This window comes from Tursiops truncatus, chromosome 14 (genome assembly GCF_011762595.2).
Source record: "Tursiops truncatus isolate mTurTru1 chromosome 14, mTurTru1.mat.Y, whole genome shotgun sequence".
NCBI classification, from domain to species: domain Eukaryota; kingdom Metazoa; phylum Chordata; class Mammalia; order Artiodactyla; family Delphinidae; genus Tursiops; species Tursiops truncatus.
In genome coordinates this window covers 50,786,392-50,805,552 of record NC_047047.1, presented here as the reverse complement: position 1 = coordinate 50,805,552, position 19,161 = coordinate 50,786,392, and the positions used below count along the sequence as shown (strand labels likewise).

At 37.2% G+C, this 19,161-nt stretch overlaps 1 protein-coding gene and 1 long non-coding RNA gene across 2 annotated transcripts in view; one reads left to right on the top strand and one right to left on the bottom strand.

Moving 5' to 3' along the window:
- Window positions 1-14,374, top strand: part of CRIPT (CXXC repeat containing interactor of PDZ3 domain) — a 108,189-nt gene extending 93,815 nt beyond the window's left edge. The window contains exons 6-7 of the transcript XR_012325844.1: window positions 10,515-10,610; window positions 10,720-14,374. The gene's annotated coding sequence lies outside the window, so the exon portion shown is untranslated. The remainder of the gene's footprint in view (window positions 1-10,514; window positions 10,611-10,719) is intronic.
- The window catches only part of LOC141276370 (uncharacterized), a 151,214-nt gene that overhangs the window by 35,861 nt on the left and 96,192 nt on the right, over window positions 1-19,161 (bottom strand). The gene's annotated exons all lie outside the window — the stretch shown is intronic.

The window sequence follows — 19,161 nt, the reverse complement described above, 5'->3', positions numbered from 1 at the left end:
AGGCTCAGTAGTTGTGGCACACAGGCTTAGTTGCTCTGCAGCATGTGGGATCTTCCCGGACCAGGGCTCAAATCCGTGTCCCCTGCATTGGCAGGCGGATGCTTAACCACTGCACCACCAGGGAAGTCTCTACGTATTTTTAAAAGCTTTAAAAACCTTTGATTAACGTACAATAAAATTGACTTTTTTGGTGGGGAGGGCATATGGTTATTTAAATTTTACCTCGTATATAGATCCATGTAACCACCACCACAGTCAGGATACAAAACAGTTCCCTCATGCCCCAGAACTCCCTCATGCTGTCCCTTTGTATCACACCCCAAACCTCTGGCTATCCCCTCTTAACCCCAATCACTGATGGTCATATAAATGGAATCATACAGTATGTATACTTTTGAGGCTGGATTCTTTCATTCGCAGTAATACTCTTGAAATTCATCCAAGCTATTGCATATATCAATAATTCTATTTTGTTGCTCAGTAGTATTCCATTGATAAACTGTACTACAGTTTGATTATCTGTTCACCTGTTGAAAAACATTTGGGTTATTTTCAGTTTGGGGCAATTATGAAAGAACTGTTATAAACACTTATGTACAGGTTTTTGTGTGAGCACAGATTTTCATTTCTGTAAGATAAATACCAAGGAGTGGGATTGCTGGGTCATATGATAAGTGTATATTTAACTTCATAAGGAACTTGCCAAACTTTTTCAGAATTTATGTCCCATTTTGCCTTCCTACTTAGAATGTATGCAAGTTGTAGTTGCTCTGCATCTTCTCCAGCATTTGGCGTTACACTTTTTAAAAACAATTTTAGCTGTTATAATATCGTTATGCCTTTAATTTAGATTTCCTTAATAGCTAAAAATATTGACCACCTTTTAATGTAGTCAGTTGCCCTCCCATCTAGCTCTTTGGTGCACTTTTTGTTCAAGTCTTTTACCCAGTTTTTAATCAGGGTCTATGTTTTCTTACTGTTGAGTTTTGAGAGTTCTTTACATATTCAGAATTCAAATCCTCTGTCACGTATGCCATTTGTAAATATTTTCTCCCCGTCTTGTAGCTTGGTATTCATTTTCTTGACAGTGTCTTTCACAAAGCAAAAGTTTTTAATTTTGAAGTCCAGTTTATAACTTTTTTCTTTTATGGATCATGCTTTTGGTGTCGTGTGTAAAACTTTGCCTAACCCATGTCACTACAGTTTTATCCTATAGATTCTAAAAGTTTTATAGCTTTGTATTTTACATTAAGATCTGTGATCCATTTTTAGTTAATTTCTGTATAAGGTGTGAGGTTTAGGTTATATTCTTGCCTATGGATGGCCAGTTGTTACAACACTATTTTTGGAAAAGACTATATCCTTCTTCCGTTAAATTGCCTTTGCAGACATCTTTGTCCAATATCAGTTGCCATATTTGTGTGGATCTGTTTCTCAACTATAGTCCATTGATTTATGTGTCTGTTCTTTAACCCAATACTGTACCCTCTTAATTACTGTAGCTTTAGAGTAAGTTTTAACATCAATTAGTATGATTCTTTCATTTTTATTCTTTTTAAGAATTATTTGGCTTTTTTAGTTCCTTTGCTGTTGTTTTTAGAACAAGTTTGTCTATATATACAAAAAATATCCTGGGGGGTGGTAGTTTGATCAGAACTGTGTTTAATCTACAGATTAAATGGGAAGAATTGACACCTTTACTATGCTGAGCTTCCAATTCATGAATGTGATATGACTTTCCATTTATTTAGATCTTCTTTGATTTCTTTAATAGTGGTGTAGCTTTGGCATACAGCTCTTTATACCTGTTCTATTAGATTTATACCTCTGTATTTCAAATTTTGGGGAGCTATTATAATGATACTTAAAATTTTTGGTTTCTACTTTTTCATTGCTAGTATTATATACGTGATTGATTTTTGTGTATTGACGTTATACTTTATGACTTTGTAATTTTACTTATTAGTTCTGGGAGATTTTGTGTAGATTCTTTGAGATTTTTATGTAGACAATCATGTTGTCTGCAAATAGGACTTATTTTTTTCTTTGTAATCTGTATGCTTTTTCTTCGCCCTTGCCTTCTTATACTTGCTAGGACTTTGAATACAGTGTTGAATAGAAGTGGTGAGAGTAGGTATCACTGACTTGTTCCCAATCATAGGGGGAATGTATTCAGTCTTTCACCATTAAGTATGATGTTAGCTGTAAGCATGTCCTTCCTTCTACTTGATTTGGGTTTACTTTGCTCTTCTTTTTTTCTAATTTAAGGTGGACACTTAAGATTATTGATTTGAGAATTTTCTTCTTTGATAATGTAAGCATTTAATGCTATAAATTGTCCCCTGAGCATTGCTTAACTGCATTGTACAAATTCTGATGTGTTTTAATTTTCTTTCAATTAAAAATATTTTCTAATTTTCCTTGAGATTTTCTCTCTGACCTGTCGATTATTTGTAAGGGCATCATTTAATTTCCCAAGTTTTAGAGGTTTTTCTGTTATCTGTTATTGATTTCTAGCTTAAATTCATTGTGGTCAGAGAACATATTTTGTGTTACTTAAGTTCTTTTAAATTTGCTAAGATTGTTTTATGACCCAGGATAAGGTCTGCCTTGATGAATATTCTCTGTGGACTTGAAGAGAAAGTTGTTGGGTGGAGTGTTCTACAAATGTCAGTTAGATCCAGTTGGTTGACAGTTTTGTTCAGTTCTCTATCCTTGTTGATTTTTTGTTTACTAATTAGATAGATTTCTGAGATAAGCATGTTGAAGTCTCCAGCTATAGTTAGAGATTTCTGTATTTTTCCTTCCAGTTCTGTCAGATTTCACTTCATATATTTTGAAGCGCTGTTAGGTGCACACACATTTAGGATTATTATAATCTTGGTGAACTGACCCTTTTATCATCATATAATGTCATTTTTTATGCCTGGTAATTTTCTTTGCTTTGAAGTTTACTTTATTTGGTATTAATATAGCTACTCCACCTTTCTCTCTCTCTTTTTTTTTTTTGTGGTACGCAGGCCCCTCACTGTCGTGGCCTCTCCCCTTGCGGAGCACAGGCTCCGGACGCGCAGGCTCAGCGGCCATGGCTCACGGGCCCGGCCGCTCCGCAGCATGTGGGATCTTCCTGGACTGGGGCACGAACCCACGTCCCCTGCATCAGCAGGCGGACTCTCAACCACTGCGCCACCAGGGAAGCCCCTCCACCTTTCTCTTGATTAGTATTTCTATGATATATCTTTCCCCATCCTTTTACTTCTAAACTACTTATATTATCATAGTTGAAATAAATTTCTTGTAGGTGGCATGTAATTGGATCTTATTTTTTTAATCCATTTTCATAATCTTTGTCTTTTAATTGGTATGTTTAGGTGCTTTACATTTAATGTAACTGCTTATATATTTGGATTGAGTGCTACCATTTTATTGTTTGCTCTCTGTTTGTTCTTTTTGGTTTTTGTTTCTCTTTTTCCCCTTTCTGCCGTGCCTTCTTTTTGGTTATTTGAACAGCTTTTGGAGTTCCATTTAAATTTATCTTTTTTTTTTTTTTTTTTTTTACTATATCTCAATCTAGTGTTGGTGTGGGTGTGTGTGGTTGCTCTACGGATTGTAATATACATATTTAAATTTTTATAGTCTACTTAGGATAAATATTTTCCCACTTAAGTGGGATGTAGAAATCTTAATACTATATATCTCTTTACCCCACTCTTTTTTTGTTGTGTTGTCATATAATGTCTACATACAGAGAAAACTCCATCAGACAATGTTACAGCTTTTACTTTTAACCACCAAACATTTTCAAGAATTCAAGAAGAGAAAAATAGTTTATTGTATTTACCCATATGGTTATTAATTCTTCTTTTTCATAATTCTTTCTCATTCTATTTTTCCCTTGGCATCATATCCCTTCTGCCGTTTAGTAATTCTATTAGAGCTTATTTGCTTATAGTGAATTTTCTTGGTTTTACCTTCACCTGAGAGTGTCTTTATTTTGCCTTCATTCCTGAAGGATATTTTCACTGGATATAGAAATTCTGTGTTGATGGTCCTTTTCTTTCAGTCTTTTAAAAATATGCCATTTCCTTCTGAACTTAAGGTTCCTGGTGAGAAATGCACATCCATTCAAATTGCTCTTCCCTTATAAACACTGAATCACTTTTCTTTTTCTGTCTACTTTCAAATTTTTTCTTTGTTTTTAGTTTTTATCAGTTTGACTTTTATGTGTCTGGGCATGGATTTCTTTTGTTTTTTGAATTTTATTTTACTTTTTTTTTATACAGTAGGTTCTTATTAGTCATCTATTTTATACATATTAGTGTATATATGTCAATCCCAATCTCCCAATTCATCCCACCACCCCCCGCCCCCCCTGCCACTTTCACCCCTTGGTGTCCATACGTTTGTTCTCTACATCTGTGTCTCTGTTTCTGCCCTGCAAACTGGTTCATCTGTACCATTTTTCTAAGTTCCACATATATGGGCATGGATTTCTTAGGGATTTATTCTGTTTGGGTTCTCTGAACTTCTCAAATCTATATATACATTGTGTCTTTTACCAAGTTTGGAAAGTTTTCAGGCATTATTTCCTCAAATACTTTTCTGCACTGCACTCTTTCACTTTCCTTTTAGGATGCCAGTGACTCCAGTGTTAGACCTTTTGGTATCCCAGAGGTCCTTGAGGCTTTGTTCATTTTTTTTTCTCCTTGTTTTTCAGACTTGATAATTTCTATCCATCTGTCTTCAAGTTCACTGACTTTGTTTTGTCATCTCCATTTTGCTTATTGAGCTCATCCAGTGAATTATTTCAGCTGTATTTTTTATATCTAAAATTTACATTTGGTTCTATTTCTTTGCTGAGGCTTTTTTAAAGTCTTTTAAAGTATTAGGTTAATTATAAAAATTAGTACATGCTTGTTGTAAAATAAAGATATATGTAGAAGTATATGAAGTTTTAAAATCTCATTGTGTGGCTCTTACTATTAATGGCCATATAAATTGTTTTTACTTTTTGTCTATTGCAAACCAACATGCAAGTTTATATGTGTATATTTGTGTGCACACACTCCCACTTGTATGTCTATAGAGTAAATTTTAGAAGTAGAATTCTGGGTAGGCATCATTTTGAATACCCACAAAATAGTCCACATAACCTTTCCCCATTGAGGTGTAGTGTGAAGGTTATTTCTTGTTTTGCACTAGCATAAATTCTTGGAAAAAAAATTTTTTTTGATCAGGAAAGCTTTTCTTATATTTTAGATTAGTTCAGTAAAATGGCTTCCCAGAACTAGAATTAGTAGATTAAAGGTTACGAACATGCTTAAAGTTTTTGGTAATTTGTAAACCGATGTTCCAAAGACTTGGTTGATTGACACTTGTAACTATGGAATTTAAGCTCAAGAATAAAGCCTTTGTGTTTCCACTACCAAAGAACAAGAGAGTATTGGCAATATGCAGAGACCTTCTATTCATTTCAAAAATGTTTGCCCTTCTTGGAGCATTTTTATAATAGCTGCTTTGAAGTCTGTCAGATACTTCCAACAACTGTGTCATCTCAATTGTTGATGTCTCTTTATTGTACCGTGCAAGTTGAGATTTTCCTGGTTCTTCATATGCCAAATAATTTTGGATTGCATACTGAAGTATTATGAGACCCTGGGTCTTGCTTAAATTCAGTGGTGAATGTTCATTTTTGCGTTTTAGCAGGCAGTGGACCCTGTTGGTTTAGGCTGCAGGTTGCAGCTAGCTTTCTGTGGGTTGTGATTTCAATATCAATTTGGTTTTCAGAGCCTGTAGTGCTTTGCTATTTGGATCTGTCCTGTGTGTACACTGCCCATTGGCCAGTTTGAGATAGGTGACTATTTTTTTCTTTGTTCAATTCGCAAAAGTTTTTGGTTTGCTATTTAGGATAAAGTCGATGCCATGTTCAGCTCTGGAGTGAGCCCAGGCGTTCATAAGCAACCTTATGGAGTCGTTTTTCTGAGTTCCTCCCACTCAGCTATTTCCCCTATACTTTCTACTTCCCTGGGAACTCCCCTTTTTAGTCCTCCAGCCAGAAAGCTTTGTCTAAGGTGCTCACTTCCTGTGATTGTGCCCACATGCAGGGACCAGGGGTAGGAGCACAGAGAGGGGGAAAAAAAGGTTAGGAGAGGGTTTTGCCCCACCCTCTTGAAACCACAGCTTCTGGGATTAGAGAGGATTTCCCTCCCTCAGACCTTTAGGTACCTGTGGGCCCCCTGTTGTTACTGCCTCCCTTTTCCTGCCGAAGCCTGAACTAAAGCACTTCACGTGAAACACTGTCTACATTGCTGCCCACTTCCAGGTTTCCCCCAGTTGATGTGGCAGGATACAAGAGGAAGAAAGTAAACCCACCCTTGGTTCCATGGCCCTTTGAATTCTGATCTTCTTCCCCAATCTACCTGTTACCATTTACTTTTTTTTTTTTGCGGTACGTGGGCCTCTCATTGTTGTGGCCTCTCTCGTTGCGGAGCACAGGCTCTGGACGCGCAGGCTCAGCAGCCATGGCTCACGGGCCCAGCCGCTCCGCGGCACGTGGGATCCGCCCGGACCGGGGCATGAACCCGTGTCCCCTGCATCGGCAGGCGGACTCCCAACCACTGCGTCACCAGGGAAGCCCTACCATTTACTTTTTACAGTCTTTAAATAACTGCTCCGTACATTTTGTTTAGATTTGATAGCTGTATTCAGTCGGAGGGACAGGGTGGAGTGTTTTTACTTTATCTTAGCTGGCACTAGAAAGAACCCTGTATTGTGTACTTTTAAGAAGGGCATTATTTATTCAACCAACATATATCCTTATCATATGAGTCCTCACCATGTGCTGGACACTTTAAATATATTATTTGTTTAATTCTCTGACAACTGTTCCCCTTTTAGACATGAGGAAATTGAGGAGTAAACTCTTAAACTAGGTCCAGAGGCACAGATAGTGACAGGCTGGTATTTGAACACAGGACCCAAGGTGTGTTCCCAGGACCAGCATCATCAGACCCACATGAGAACTTGCTAGAAATGCAAAATCTCTAACCCCGCCTCAGATCTACTAAATCAGAATTCTGGGAATGGGGCCCAGTAATTTGTTTTGATGAGCCTCTGTTAATCTGATATATGCTAAATTTGAGCACCACTTCTCTATGCTGTAGGACTTAACAATACTGTTTTAGTTTCTTAGCAGAACTTTAATATAAGAAACAGAAGTAGCTTTTCACCCTTGTTTGAGACATATGGTAGTACGTTGAGTGAGAACTAATTTTCTTACTCATGTCACTAACATATAGCTTTAAAATCACACTTTTCTATATTATTCAAGCTTATGGTAGTTAAAATATAAATACTATGAATTTTAAAAATGTAAATGTGTGTGTATGCAAAGAAATCAATTTAGATGTGGTTTTTGACCAATAAATCACTTAGCCTCTGGTAATTACTATGTTATATAATGCTCTGTATTTTAAATTTTAGGATATTATTACTGATTTCCCTCAATTTCAGGGTAGCTTTTGATACAGGTTTAGAATAATATTGGGTTGGAAAAAATGGCCCATATTTGCAGGATAGGTCCTATTTTGTGTAATTTTATTTTTTTCACAAAAGATTAAATGTATCGTTATAACTAAATTTAATTTGCATATTCTTGTAAGACATTTTATTTTTTTTATTGAAGTATAGTTGATTTAAAATGTTGTGTTAGTTTCTGGTATACAGCAAAGTGATTCAGGTATACATAGCTATATATATTCTTTTTCACATTCTTTTCTATTATGGTTTATTACAAGATATTGAATATAGTTTCCTGTGCTCTACAGTAGGACCTTGTTGTTTACCTATTTTATATATAGTAGTTTGTATTTGCTAATCGCGAACTCCTAATTTATCCCTCCCCACCTCCTTTCCCCTTTGGTAACCATAAGTTTGTTTTCTATGTATGTAAGTCTGTTTCTGTTTTATAAATAAGTTCATTTGTATCATATTTTAGATTCCACATGTAAGTGATATCATATGGTGTTTGTCTTTGTCTGATTTCACTTAGTATGATAATCTCTAGGTCCATCCATGTTGCTGCAAATGGCATTATTTCATTCTTTTTTATGGCTAATTAGTATTCCATTGTGTGTGTGTGTGCGTGTGTGTGTGTGTGTGTGTGTGTGTGTATGCTACATCTTCTTTATCCATTTATCTGTTGATGGACATTTAGGTGGCTTCCATGTCTTGGCTATTGTGAATAAGTGCTGCTGTGAACATAGGGATGCATATATCTTTTTGAATTGTAGTTTTCTCTGGATATATGCCCCAGGAGTGGAATTGCTGGATCATATGGCAACTCTATTTTTATGTTTTTAGGGAACCTCCATACTGTTTTCCATAGTGGCTGCACCAATTTACATTCCCACCAACAGTGTAGGAGGGTTCCTTTTTCTCCACACCCTCTCCAGCATTTATTTGTAGACTTTTTAATCATGGCCATTCTGACCGGTGTGAGGTGATATCTCATTGTAGTTTTGATTTGCATTTCTCTAATAATTAGCAATGTTGAGCATCTTTTCATGTGCCTTTTGGCTATCTGTATGATAAGACATTTTAAATAAATTTACGAATCAGGAAAAAAAGTCTGTTAGAGCACATCTTCAGAATCTGTTTTTTTTTTTTAATTAGCTTACAATCCACATATACTTTGAGGTATGTAGATTAGTAGATTAGATTAGTAGGCATATGTAGATTAGTTATGGAGCATTTTCTTCTGTGATAATCTCTCCTCTTACTAATAGAGTAGCTGGCGGTTGGGGCAGAGAAGATATTCTTTATTGTAGAAATAGGTTGGTTTTTTTGTTTGTTTGTTTTGTTTTTTTTGCAGTACGCGGGCCTCTCCCTGCTGTGGCCTTTCCCGTTGCGGAGCACAGGCTCCGGACGCGCAGGCTCAGTGGCCATGGCTGACGGGCCCAGCCGCTCCGCGGCATGTGGGATCTTCCCGGACCGGGGCACGAACCCGTGTCCCCTGCATCGGCAGGTGGAGGACTCTCAACCACTGTGCCACCAGGGGAGCCCAAATACCAAGTTCTTACCATAGACTAGATGCTGTTCCGTTATTACTTAGTATGATAACCACTTGTGAAAAGAAACCATGGATGTAAGCATATAATAAAAATGTGTTATAATCAGATGGCCGTAGTTATACTGTAGTTCATGGACCTCATTTGCCTTAAAAGGCAGATTCTAATCTTTACCTAATCTAGAAATTACCAAATTATATGTATGCTTCCTCTTTTCTGTATTGTCCATATTCCTCTCCCATAACTCTCAGGACTCGTAATCTTTTCTTTGTGCCAGGTATTTCTTCTAGTCCTCGTCATTTACAGAAATAATAGTGTGCCTTTCTCTAATAGAAATAAGGCTTTCTTTTTCTTCCTGACCCTGTCCTCACCATACCATAATCCGTATTGCTTTGTTTTCTGACTGAGCCATTTGGCTCTTCTAGAATATGAAAGAATCACCAGAGAAGTCACAGTCATTTAATACAACCAAGTACAGGAATAAATCACCGTTTTTAATCATGGCATGTACGACCCTTTAGAGTCTTTCTTCCTGGCTTTTCAGGTTGCTTTTTCTTTTACTTCACTCCACCTATCCTGTACTTCAGCCATCTAAACCACTCCTCACCTTTGGAAAGCCAGATCCTGTCCTCTCTGTCTGCCTGAAACACCTTTCTCTACTCTACTCAGCAGGCAACTAATTCATTCTTTAAAACCTAGCTCAAAATCACCTTTTCTGTGAAACCTTCCCCGACCCTCTGCATTAGTTATGATTAGGTACAGTGACAAGTAACAGAACCTCCAAAATAACAATGGTCTAAAAACAAGAGAGAATTTATATCTCTCCTATAACAGTGGACTTTGCAGTGTGGGGCTGAAATGACAGCTCTGCTTCATGATGTCATTAGGGAAGTAATGTCTACCTCATGGCTTCAGAATCTCTCACATTTAACCCTTGTCCTCACCATCCAAAATGGAGCTATCTGTCTTATGCTCTATGATGTACAAGGGAACAAAAAAGGGACTAAGGGCATTTGAGAGCTATCTCTTAACATTTCCCTAAAGCTCCCAAATTATGTATCTGCTTGCATCTCATTGGCCTCAAGGAAGGCCTGGAAATAGTCTTTATTCTTGGTGGCTGTGTACCAGCTAATCGTATTATTATGGAAGAAGAACAGGTATGGAGTACAGCTAGTAGTGTGCCACACTTCCCCAGCTAGAGGTAGTTTCTTTGTGCTTTGTGTTCCCGACAGCACTCTAATTAATTAGTATTTAAGTTGTATTAGAATTCATTTGTCTTCTTCACCAGATTGTGGACTTCTAAAGGCATTCAGGAAAATTATAGCAAAAGTATCAGAGACAAAAGCAGGGAGTGATGTTTAAATACCCATGTGAACAAGGGAATTGCTTATATAGAGCTGATTTCTTAGACTTACATTTTTTTTTTCTATTTTCTCCATTTTGTAGAGGGAAGTGGACACTGACAATAGTAGAGGGCATGGCTTCTCCTGTTCAATAATGCCTCAAAATTGATCACACAGAGAGAACACAGTTATTTAAAAGGTGATATATTCTCTGTATTATACTGTTTTTTTTTAAATTGTGGTAAAATATACATAAAAGTTACCATTGTAACCATTTTTTTTATTTTTATTTATTTATTTATTTGCAGTACGCGGGCCTCTCACTGTTGTGGCCTCTCCCGTTGCGGAGCACAGGCTCCGGATGCGCAGGCCCAGCGGCCATGGCTCACAGGCCCAGCCGCTCCGTGGCACGTGGGATCTTCCCAGACCGGGGCACAAACCTGTGTCCCCTGCATTGGCAGGCGGACTCTCAACCACTGCGCCACCAAGGAAGCCCCATTGTAACCATTTTTAAGTGTACTGTTCTGTGGCATTAAGTTCATTCACACTGTTGTGCAACCATCACCACAATCCATCACCAGAACTTTTCTATCTTCCCTGAGATTCAGAACCCATTAAACACTAACTCGCTGTTACCCCCTTCCCCAAGCCCCTGGCAACCACCATTCTACTTTGTCTATGAATTTGACGACTCTAGAAATTTTATATAAGAGGAATCTGTATTTGTTCTTTTGTGACTGGCTTATTTCACTTAGAAGGTCTTCAGGGTTCATCGTGTTGTAGCATGTGTCAGAATTTCTTTCCTTTTTAAGGCTAAATATATTGTTATATATATGTACCACATTTTATTTGTCCTTTCATCTATCAGTGGACAATTGGATTGCTGTGTTACACTGTTGTTTTTGGTAAGATTTTTGTTTTCTAAAGATATTCTCCACACAAATAATGTCTTATTATAAGTTCACCACAACTACCCCCAGACACAAACCACATAATAACATATCTTTTTAAAAGGAAATTTAACAAAAATGCGAAGAAGATAAAAACAATCATCTATATTAGAAATTTATTTTTATAGGAAGTAATGCCCCCTCCCAATCACAGTTTCTGAAGTATAAACTAAAAAATAAAATTAAGTTATGAAAAACATTATCCTGGTGTCAAATCTGGAAAAAGGTACAAGAGTGGAATTAGAAGAAATATAGTAGTTTTTCACAAGAAAATATTAAACTTTGTTATATTTAAGAGTCTCTTGATGATATGATAGAGACACAAAGGAGAGTGCAACCTATGAATCCCTATTCTTTTGAAATATGGAAATTTTACCGGTGGACAGTGAGAAAGAAATGGCTATAGCTGTAGCCTGCTGGATTTGCTTTTATGATATTTCTCCAGCATTGAAGAGAAAAGGGTTATAAATGGTGGAGTAAGGAAAAGTAGCTCCATTTCTCTCACCTCACCTCCTTTGTTATCAGATGGGAGTTAGTTTAGTGACAATAATTATTGGATGTTTGATTGCCGGTAATGTGACTGATGCCTAGAAAATTCTGGGGTTTGGCCTCTATCCCACTGTATACATAGTCCAAATTGGTAGTTAAATTCTTACTAAAATTCTGAGTAAGCTTTCAAATAGTTACTTAAATAAAATGCATGTCCAGTGGTTTAAACTGGATCTCACAGATACTTTCCCATTGCAGCTGATTGTTTGGTCAGCTTGGCAAAATGGTGAGTCATACTTCTCTAGCCAGCCACAGACCAGCTGTTGATTTACTCAGTTACTTGAGCCAAGACCGAAGCACCAGAATAGAATAGAGCACCTTGGCTCTGATACCGATTTATCTTTTTCCTAAAAGTCTGGATGTAAATTTCCATCCTTCCCCTAGGTGTTTTGAGTTACAAGAAGCAGTCTAAGAGTTCTTTGTCTTTTAAATCTTTTAGTACTGTTGTAGCAATAAAATTGACATGCCTGAAAGGATCTGAGAAGAACAGAACACATTGTGGTGTTAGCTGTAAACTCTTTTAGGGAAATTAGAACTTGATGTAGACATTAAAAATAGAATTGAATGGTGGAGGACAAAGTAGTGGAGGTGTTTTAGAGCAAGAATTAAGTTTGGATATAAAATGAGGCCTAATTATGGATGGCAGTGAGTGAAGGTCAGCCACGAGAAGCTGTGTGTGACTGTTGAATGTTCCTGAAAGGAAATGAGTCTGGCGGTGTTAGGAGTTAGGAAGAGCGGAGAGACTAAGGTGTTGCAGAAATCCAGGAAAGTGGCAATAGAAATCTGGACAAGGTTATTGGCAGTGAAAGTGCAGAAAAAAAGGTAAATTTGAGAGCCATTCTGGGAAAAGAAACTATAATTGTGTCACATGGAAGAAGAGTAAAATAAAAAAATTTCTAAGAAATTCCGTGGTGTACTGATATCCCATTTTGGGGAGAACTCTTGAATTAACTTTAGATATGGTGAATTTGAGGTGCGATGGGGAATAGCCAAAATAAGACAGATTTTGTAGGCTATTAGTAGACTGAAAAGCGGGTGGAATGTGTGGACTAGACTTGTGCTTCTGGTACAAATCTAGCTGTACTCAAGGAGGTAAGAATTGGTCCTAGAAAATACCTGATTATAACAGTAAAGGCAAGAACATATGTTCTCATAGCTTCTGCATACCTGAAAAGCTCTTAAGTAAGTTTTTTTTCCGCCCCCCATTACCTTTATTTCAACTGAAGGGATTAGGTTAGTTAAATAGGTGTAATTCATAAATTACATCCAGGACACTGAAGTTCTTCTCCCATACTATTGAATAAGAAAGTAGAATCTAGATTGCCTTACATAGAAAGATGCAGAACAGGGGCAAAAGAATTTAGATTCTTTCATAAAGAACAACATCTTAGAATAAATAGATATTGTGGCAGAATAATGGCATACCAAGGAGCATTATGTTCTTAAATATTATAAGTTAAGTTATTGAGTTAACTGTATTTAACTTGCAGTGTAATTTGTAACATTTGAGTAATCTAGTGTGCAATTGAACGTTTTGTGTTTTTCTTTAGTGGAGCCTTTAGTTGGAGCTGCTGTGCCAAGTGTTTCTTTATGGCTTTCTCTCTCGGAGCAGCTCTTCGTATATGTAGCAAAATATTTAGAACCCTATGGAGTAAAGTAGAAAAGAAACTTGGCAAAAGAGTATTTCTCTTATAATTAGAAATTGTCTTAAGATACAATGTTACAGCAATGATAAAGCTAATATATTAGAGAAATAATAGCTTAGTGTAGAGATGACTGGCATTTCGCTGAAGATACCTAAGGGGGTAGCGTTTCCCTAGTGCCCTAGTGCCTGCAACAAATACTGCTTACTGCTTTCTTCTCACTCGAACCCGCGCCCCCTGCAGTGGAATCACGGAGTCTTAACCACTGGACCGCCAGGGAGGTCCCTCTTCTGTCTCGTGTACACTTCTTTTTTTGCTCTTTATTCCTTCTTTTTATGATGAAATATAACATATATATAGCACAGTGAATAAAATAGAAAGGTACAGTTTAATGAGTAACTATAAAGCGTATTCACCACCCAGATCAAGAAACAGAACATTGCAAGTATACCAGAAGCCTGCTACGTGCCCCTTGCCAGTCAGACCCCACTTGTATGCATCCCGTCCTATCCTCCAGAAGTAACCATAGTCTCACTTCGGTGATAATCATTTCTTCCTTCTCTTTGAAGTTTATCACCAAGTATGTGTCCCTAAATGATGTAGTTTACTTTTGCCTCTTTTGTATACATATATACAGACATATGTATATATGTCAATACATAATCTTTTGTATCTGACTTATTTTTGTGCCATTTATCCATGTGGTATGTGTGTATAACATTTTCATTTCTCTGATTATTTGCATACTGTTCCACTGTATGAATATGCCATAATATGTGTATTCTGTTCCGTTTCCTAATATTGAAAAACTCAGCCTGTGACCATTCTTGTATATTTTTCTTGGGGCACATGGGCACCAGTATTTCAGGAGTTTATACTTAGGAATGGAATTGCTGGATCATAGGGAATTCACATCTTCCAATTCACTGGATAGTACCAAAGTGTTTTCTAAAGTGGTTATTTATACTCACCCAAGCAGGACATGAGCATTCCTGTTGTTCTCCATTCTTGCCATCAGTTGGTATTGACACACTCAAGTGTTTTGGGCAGGAAAACTGTGTCTCTTATGATTTTATTAAGGAGGATGAGCCCCTTTTCATATTTGAACTTCTTTTTGTGAAGTGCCTGTTAAAAAGGTCTTTTATCCCCTTTTCTATTTGGTTATCAGTTTTTTCCTACTGATTTTTAGAAGTTCTTTATATTTTCTGGATATTAGTATTTTAGTCTCTAAACAATTTTGTATATTGAGAATTTTGTTTCCTTCCCTGTGTTTTTGATGATTAGAGAAGCCTTTAATTTTAATGTCATATGACTTATTCTTTTCCTTACAGATTATACTTCTTTTTTCCTGTGAAAATTTGCAGATATTTTCTTAGATTTGTCCTAAGTACTTCATATCATTGATGCTATTGCAAATGGTATGTAATTTTACATTTTGTTTTGTTTGTTGCTGACAGGTAGGACCACAATAGTTATTTTATATACTGATTTGTATCTACCAATGCTTCCACATTCTTGTTAATTCTAACAATTTTTTAGATAATTTTGAATCTTTTAAAATACACAATTATTTCATCTGAGAATAATGATAACTGTTTTTTTCAGACCTGTAGAGATGAATTTAAACAATGCCTTTTATTCCTTAACTTGCCTTATTCTGCTGATTAGGACCTCTATCACAATGTAGAATAGGAAGGATGATAATAGGTATCCTTTTCTTCTTCCAATCTCAGCATTTCTTCAAGGATAAGGTTAGCTGTCGTTTTTTGGAAATGCTCTTTATTTAAGTTAGGTAAGGTTACTTTTCAGTCTTAGTTTACTAAAAATTTTCATCAGAAATATATGTTGAATTTTATGAAATACTTTTCATTTTATTTTTTATTTCTTTTTTTTATGAAATACTTTTTCTACATCTAATGAGATTATCATGTATTTGTTGTTCTCAAACTATCAGTGTAATAAATTACATTAATTTTCTAATGTTAATTCAACCTTTCATTCCTAGGCTGTATCTAACTTGATCATTTTTATATACTATTGGATTCAGCTCGCTAATATTTTGTTTTAAAAAACTTGTATTTATATTCATGACTGAGATTAGCCTGTATTCTTTCTTCTCATAGTGTCCTTGTTAGGCTTTGCTATCAGGTATATTAGCCTAATAAAATAAGTTGGGGAATGTTTCCCTGTTCTGATCTCTGAAAGAGCTTGTGTAAGATTGGAATTTTTTTTTTTTTCCTTAAATAATGATAGAATTCACCAATGAAGTTATCTAGGCCTTGGGATTTTCTTTTTGGAAAGAATTTGACTACAGATACTTTAATGTTATTATATTTTATTTCCTGTAGACTCTTGTTCTCACTTACAATGTCTTCTGTATGCTTATATTTGACTGTGTCTAATGCTTTTTGTTTTTAAAATTACTTGTGGGTATTCTTTGAGGCCTAGAATGAAGTTATCTTCCTTCAGAGAGGGTTTATATTTCCTTCTGCTAAGATGTGTGTAGGTATCATTAGCCCAGAAACATTTTAAAAGAATTTCACAGTTTGAAGTTCCCTGGATTAGGAGTCCATGCAGACACAGACTGCAAACCCCTAACCAGGCTGCTCAAACTTCTTAGGGACCTACATCCTGGATGTTCTATCCACCATTCTCTTTTTCTCCTGCTTCTCTCTGAGCTAAAGCAATCTTCCCTGCAATCTCCTGAGGGTGGGATTAGGCTTTAGATTCAGTTGTAGTTTACCTTTACCTGAAGTTATAGCCTTTTAGGATCCCAGTTTAATGTGGGGAAGAGTTCCCTTGCACTCTCTACCTTTTGAAGAATCTGTGTTTGAGAAATTTGTTGCCCTCATCCTGTGAGGCCAGTGAAACCAAAGACCTAATTTACCGAGCTCTATCTACAATTGCCCTCAGGACCAGAGTATCTTCAGGGAGTCCTATTACCTCTCTAGGTTCTAGTTGCTCCTAGTTTGTCTGGCAGTTTCCCACCATCTTGTCAGCTTTTTATTTTAAGGTGTTTTTGGTTTTTTTGTATCTAAGGACTTTTAATTGTTTTCAGTAGTTGGGTTGATCTAAAAAATCCTAGTCTGTCATTACTAGAAATTGTAGTTCCTCTTAATTTTTTTCCCCCACTTAGTCTTCTATTTCTTTTGTTGACTTCAGCCTCCATGTTAATGCCTTAGTTTCACAAACATTCATATATTGAGTATCTAATATGTATCAAGCATGACACAAAACAAAGTCCTTGCTTTCTTGAAGTTAACACTGTAGTGGATTCTGGATTGTGGGGAAAGTTGCAGCACCATTGGACAGCATTTTCCACACTGATTCACAGAGCATTGGTGACCTGTGAAATCCTAGTAAGGTTGCCATTGTCAAGTAAATTTGAGAAATAATGCCCAGGAGGATATCCTCTCTTAGAGAGCTAAGGCACTAACGTATTTGAACTGAAACCGTTATTTGTAGAATACCTCTTAATATCTCATTAGCATACTAGAATTCCAGGGAACATGATTTATGAAATGTTGGAGTAGGACTAATGTATTAAACATCTCTATATTATTTACATGTTGTCACAGAGCAATTTCAACTTCTGCTTTCCCATAGTCATGTCTAAGGGGAACATCTGCTGAGGGAGTAAACCAAGGCAGCTGTGCTCTGCATTCTGAACGACTTTCCTTACTTGGCCGTGGGTAGTTAGACTAGCATGGGTACCCAAATCAAAGATGCCAGACATAGGTCAGTCACTGGCCAACCAGAGAAAGTGCAGAAAGTGCTGAATTAAGTTCTCACAGATCTCATTGGTTGGTTAAAGAAATAGAGCTCCTGCTTTCAACTTTATGTCTAGATGTACTCCGGACTGACAAGTAAGGGAGAGTGGTGGTTTCTGTAAGGATACATGTGATGATGCGGGTCACAAAACTCACAAAAAGAAACATATTTGGCAGTTAAGCAGTGGAAGAAGCAGAATTTGAAAAGTCAAGAGAAAGAGATAGAAGGGACCTATGATGGACCAAGAATTAGCCAAAGGTATGGCAGGGTGGCAACTATGAGATAGAAAAAGAATCAAGCGGAGAAGCAGAGACCAGCTTGTGTATGAATTCTTGTTTCCCTTATCATCAAATCCATACTTACAATCAGTTCTCCTCCCCCACCACACACAGCTACATCTGCCAACCTGAGTGTCAGTACCCTGCCACCAGAAGAGACTGATACATAAGGAAGGAGTTGGATTCGTAAGACTGATGTATGAGTTGAATTCATATCAGTGTTGCTTTTTTGATTAACATTTTTATAACAATGGAATACCCACCATTCCTACCCCTGCTTTTTTCTTCTCTTTTTATTACATTTTGGAAACTCATCTTCTAAGCTCAGCTGTGCTAGCAGTGGTAATGTTGTATTGCGTCACATAATCTATTTCTGTTGGTTATCCTATAAATCAGGGGTCCCCAACCCCCGGTCCACGGCCCAATACCGGTCCGCAGCCCAATACCGGTCCGCGGCTTGTTAGGAACCAGGCCGCACAGCAGGAGGTGAGCGGCGGTGGGCGGGGGGGAGCGAGCCAAGCTTCATCTGCTGCTCCCCATCGCTCGCATTACCGCCTGAACCACCACCCCCCAACCCCCTCCGTGGAAAAATTGTCTTCACGAAACCAGTCCCTGGTGCCAGAAAGGTTGGGGACCGCTGCTATAAATAGTATCTCCATATACAAAAGAATGCACATTACTTACTCTTGGTACTCTTTGGCAAAGAATATTTCCTACTTCCCAATCCAATGTTATTTGCTACTGATCCCCAATACTGTTTGAGAATCACGTTGGCTTTAGTGGAGATCTCCATATTTGTTATTCCTTTCTCCACTGATTGTGTTCATCTGCCCCTCTAACCCCCATTTCTTTGTGTCTTTTTCCTCCACACTCTTCCCCCACCTTTTCTTTAAAAAGTTTTCTTAATACTTCATTATTTATTTCTTCTGCATTTTACACATAATTTGGGGTTTATAATATGAAATTAGATTGGTCTTTTTGAGGATCTACTTCCTTTTTATTTATTATTATTAGGTGTTTTTTTTTGCAGTACGCGGGCCTCTCACTGTTGTGGCCTCTCCCATTGCGGAGCACAGGCTCCGGATGCGCAGGCTCAGCGGCCATGGCTCACGGGCCCAGCCGCTCCGCGGCATGTGGGATCTTCCCGGACCGGGGCACGAACCCGTGTCCCCTGCATCGGCAGGCGGACTCTCAACCACTGCGCCACCAGGGAAGACCCTACTTCCTTTTTAAATAACATTTTTCCAGCCAGGAAATTCGTACATTTGAATGTAATGTCTTGGAAAGTACAGAAAAGAAAAAAGAAAAAACGAAATTACAATAATCAAAAACCACCCAAAATAACCACAGTAGTATTTCCTATCCATAAACTTTTTATTAAAATATGTTTATATGTATATGTTGAGGTCAATTTATATACTGTTTTATAACCATATTTATTTTATATCATGAATATTTCCAGAACATTAAATGCTCTAGAAACATGGTTTTAATGTCTATTATTCCAGTAAATGAAAGCACTACAATTTATTTAACCAATCCTCTATTAACTGAACAAT